At 41.6% G+C, this 5,104-nt stretch overlaps 1 pseudogene; it reads right to left on the bottom strand.

The window, feature by feature from the left end:
• Positions 1 to 4,126: 4,126 nt before the first annotated feature.
• Positions 4,127 to 4,649, bottom strand: LOC150018572 (large ribosomal subunit protein uL13 pseudogene; annotated as a pseudogene).
• Positions 4,650 to 5,104: the final 455 nt, after the last annotated feature.

Genomic DNA, 5,104 nt, shown 5'->3' with positions numbered 1-5,104 from the left:
AACTTCAGGTTTGGAATGATATAGTCACTTGACTCTATAGGCCTTATCCCAGCAGTCTTGGCTTTCAATGCCCTGGGTAGAAAAGAAAATGAGAAATTTGATCTGATTCTGCCTCTCTGTTTAACATGGAATACTTTTCCTCGTTCTAAAGAAAAACAATACTTCCAGCCAAGATGGAGGCCTAGACTGATACACTCCATCTCCCTCCACAACTAAGAAGGACTACAATTACCAGAAAACAAGAAATAACCAGAAGTTCCAGAAAAATAAAGCTACATGGAAGTCCAATATATGAAGTTATAAACAAGTGGTGCTCATCCAGACAGGTAGGAGGGGCAAAGCCAGGGTAGAGAGGCCAAGCTGTGCTGGCGGTGGCAGCTGCAGCAACAGTGGCGAGACGGTGGTAAGCACAGACACCCGTATTTAAAAACAGGTGAGAAACACCTGGGGAGCACCCCGGCTGCAGACCATAACTGTCAGCTTGCGATTCCAACTCTGGGGAAGGTAGACCCCCATTGCCTCAAACTGTGAAGGCCAGGGGAGGTGGGAACGGAGGAAGAAGCTCCTGGTCTCTCAGCGTAGAGTAAATGGCAAGAATCCATCTTGGACCTCCAACCCCACACAAAACTCCACAGCATGTGAGAAAGGTCACCCAGTAGTGGCTAGTGCATGGGGCTCCAGCTCCTATAGTGTAGGAGGTGTGACAGCCCTGCCCAGGAAGCAAAGGGAAACAGAACTGTCAGGATGGCGGCGATAATGATAGAGATCCCAGATAGAGATCCCAGTCATGCAGCTGCAGCTGACCAGACAGCGAATATCTGATCTAACAGATCAGCAGATAGAAAATCTTTCTGAGGCACAGTTCAGAGCTTTGGTTATATGAATGCTTACAGACCTGACAGCAGATATTAAACAAGACAGGGAAGGAATGAAGGCTAGTCCTGCTGAAATGAACAAAAACACATATGAAACTAGTGGTGAGGGAAAGAAAACCAGGGATCAAATCAATAAATTGGAACATAGGTAAGGAACAAACAGTCAATCAGTGCAGAAAGAGGAAACAAAAAGTGAGGAAAATGAGGAAAGACTCAGAAACCTATGAGACTGCTATAAGTGGGCCAACATCTGAATCATAGGGTTGACAGAAGGTGAAGAAGAAGAACTAGAAATGGAAAAATTATGTGAAAAAAGAATGAAGCAGAACTTCCCTAGCTTCCCTAGCTCCCAGGGAGAACCACACCAAGACACATTATAATCAAAATGTCAAAAATTAAGGATAAAGAGAGAATCTTAAAAGCAGCAAGAGAGAAGAAGAGAATTACGTACAAAGGGGTCCCAATAAGACTAACAGCTGATTTCTCAAAAGAAACTCTGCAAGCAAGAAGGGACTGGCAAGAAATATTCAAAGTAATGAAAAGCAAAAACCTACAACCATGATTACTCTATCCAGTGAAGCTGTCATTCAGAATAGAAGGGCAGAGAAAATGCTTCCAGGACAAAGTAAAACTGAAGGAGTTCGTCAGATCCAAACTACTGTTATATGAAATGTTGAAGGGACTTGTTTAGGAGAAAGAGGATCAAAACTATGAACATTAAAATGAAAACTGTATCACAGCAACCAACAACAGAAGCTAGGGAATCGAAACAAAGGCAAACTAAGTAGCCAATGAGAGCGGGAAAAGAACTATAGGTATGGGGAACATATTGGGAGGAGGTTAGCTGGGAGGGGGAACCGGGGAAAAGGAGGGAGATGGTACAGGAATTAAGAAGCATAGTAGGAGGAAGCGGAATAGATAGAATGATGTTGAGAAGAACTATATGCACAACCAATGAGCAAGGACTAAACAGGGGGACAACTGGAGGGAGAGATGTCACTGGGTGGAGGGGAACAAAGGGAAAAATAATTGGGACGACTGTAATAGCATAATCAATAAAGCATATTAAAAAATAAAAATAAGAAAAAAATAGAAAAAAGAATTTTGATATGTGTTTATAATATACTTAAGATGCATAGATTATTAATGTTGGAAAGAACCTTGGCAAGGATTTGTTTCAACTCAAATATTTAATATACCAGGAAACAAACCCAGAGCAATGGAATGCCGGAAGGCCTAAGGTTTTAGTTCAGCAGAGGATAGAATTCAGGGCTCCTTGATACTAGGCTAGTGCCTTTACTACCAAAAACTGGGAACTTGGAGCAGTGTTTATTTTCAGATTCCTGCTAGTCATGAAGTACGTAAAGCTGTGGGTTAAATAATGTCATCTTAGATTGCTTTAATGGGAGCAGCAGAAATAATAGTGTACTCTGTTAGTGGGAATCCTGATTGGTGCAGCCACTATGGAAAACAGTATGGAGGGTCCTCAAAAAACTAAAAGTGGAGCTTCCAATGACCCAGTGATTCCAATTTTGGGTATGTATTTGAATAAACCAAAAACACTCAATTGAAAGAACATACACCCCCCCTGTGTCCACTGCAGCATTATTTACAAGCACCAAGATATGGAAGCAGCCTGAGTGTTCATCAGTAGATGAGTGGATAAAAAGTGGTTGTTGATGGTACATATATACAATAGAATATTACTTGGCTATAAACTAGAATAAAATCTTACCATGTGTTACAGCATAGATAGACCTAAAAGTGAAATAAGTAAGTCAGAGAAAGACAATACCACATGATTTCACTTATATGTGGAATCTAAAGAACAAAATAAATGAACAAACAAAATTGAAACAGACTCATTAACACAGAGAACGGATTGATGATTGCCAGAGGGGAGAGTGTTGGGGGACTGGATGAAAAAGGGAAAGGGAGTAAGAAGTATAAATTGGTAGTTATAAAACAGTCATGGGGCTGTGAAGCATAGGGAATATATTCAATAATATTGTAATGACTGTAAGGTGCCTTGTGCATACTGGAACTATCGGGAGGAACATTTTGTAAAGTGTATAATTTGTTTAATCACTATGCTGTACACCTGAAACTAATACAAAATAATACTGAAAGTAAATTGTAATTGAAACAGAAAATTTGAAGTTCTTTACAAAAAAGAAATATAGTGTGCAGTACTGATAAGAACTGGGGCTTTGGAGTCATATAGACTGGGATCGCCAGGTAGTGAACTTGGGAAAGCCACTTGACTTCTTTGAGAACATAAAATGTAGTATGACTGAAGCATAAGGGGTTGGGAGAAAAGTGGTGGCAGGTGAGACTGAAGAGGCAAACAAGAGCTACATCACGGAGAGATTTTTATTCATGAATGTTGTATCTGGATAACTATTCTTCTGTAGCGTCACCTTTTTTTTCCCATATGGGAAAAATAGATCTAGAATAGAAAACCAGATTTGTGTTTTCAATTGTATCATCTTGGGCAAGACGATCTCTAAGTCTAATCACTCCACCTTCATGGGACCCCTCTGTGCACTCACCGACTCAAATCCTCTAGGGTTCTTCTCTTTTCCCGCTATAGCTGCTGTGAACAGTTCTGCTCAAGCCTCTACCAGCTTTACTGCCGACAGCACCTCAGAAAAAGTGTGTGCTGCTTTCTGTCCCAGTATGTATGCAAGAGCCTGCTCAATACTCACACACATAAAACCAGGATGTAGGAGAGTTGGTGCCCCGTGGAATTTCTCAACTAATGGGAAAGGAAAGGATGGTCTCTTCAGAAAGGGGGGAAGTGGGATGAGTACCACAACTGAAAGTGATGGGATAGTATCTCTCCTTGCACTGAGTTTCCTTCTCTCCTCTGTCCAACAAGGCTGCTGTCTGCAATCACTTCTCAAACTGCCTGCACACACAAGTCCTTGTGTCAGTGCGACATCTGGTGGAAGCCAGGCTAAGACACTGTCTAAATGGGGGTCGTACTACCACACCTTCTTGTGAGTTGTTAAATGAGGTATGCATGCACATAATATAATAAAGATTAAATGAGATATGCATGTAAATGTGCACGTAAAATACATAGCATGGCTGTTAGGACAGAGTAAGTGCTCAAGAAATATGACATATTATGTCTGCTGCTTTTGTTCATGGGCTCACCTCAATTATGATGTGTATACCACACCAATTTGTGAAATTATAGGCTGAATTTTAATATAGTAATGATATTTTTTCCAGGCCATTTTATTTTATTTACTTATTGATTTATTTTGAGGAATTAATAGTAAATTATATTGGGCACAGACCAGGAGTGCATGAGGCTTGAGGACCTCTGTGTATCTTGTCAGTTTTCTTATCCACGTTCTTTTCAGCCTCTTTCTGTAGCCTCATGAGCTGTTTTTTTCTTCTGATAATGGATCTTGGCCTTTTCCTTCCTCTTCTCCAGAGTGGCTGTGACTGCCTGGTATTTCTAGCCCACCTCATGAACCAGGCACCCTAGGTGGGCTAACTTTCATTAGACTTCAGACACAGCCCAGAGGGCAGTAGGAACCACCACTCACTTTTTCTCATCACAGGGCAGCAGGATTCCATCAAACACCATGAGGTGGTCCAAGGCGTCCCTGTGGGGCAGCTTCCCTTCACAGTCCACCAAAAGATGTGGCTGGGGGCTAGGAAATAGGTTGCTGTTTGCCTGCCTGCAGGGAAGGGTGGGCACTTAAACTTGTTTATGTAGAAATTGCCAGAGAGCACCAGAACCTGGCCCTCTGCCATCTTCTGCAGCCGCCTGGGAAAGAAGTTTCTTTCAGGCCATTTTAGTGTAGGGAAAAAATATAATAAAACATATTTCTTTGGATCTGCTCTACCTATGACTGAGGAACTTCCAGTTTTACCCTTTTATTTTATTTTTTTCCAGTTTGTTCTTCATGTTTCCATGGACAGGCTTTCATTACTTTCCACTGCTGAAGGGAGTCTGGCATGTCTTTTTCCCCTCTGTTGCATAGTTGAAGACACAATTTTGTGTCTAATATGCAGATTTGAACATTGAGGCCTAGGTACTTTCTCTGCGTGTTGAAAATTATGCAGCTAGTGTGTGATAGCATCTGAAATTGAACTGGGTCTGATTTCAGAACCCAAGGTTGAACCCCCCGCCTTTTATTTTTCTATTACAGTTGTCCCAATTTTTCCCCTGTTGCTCTCCACTGTTCTGCCCACACCCCGCCTGTCCC

The sequence above is a fragment of the Furipterus horrens genome, unplaced genomic scaffold, assembly GCF_987537825.1.
Source record: "Furipterus horrens unplaced genomic scaffold, mFurHor1.1.pri manual_scaffold_2, whole genome shotgun sequence".
Taxonomy (NCBI): Eukaryota; Metazoa; Chordata; class Mammalia; order Chiroptera; family Furipteridae; genus Furipterus; species Furipterus horrens.
Note: the sequence above shows the minus strand (reverse complement) of the source record. Positions and strands in the feature narration are given on the sequence as shown.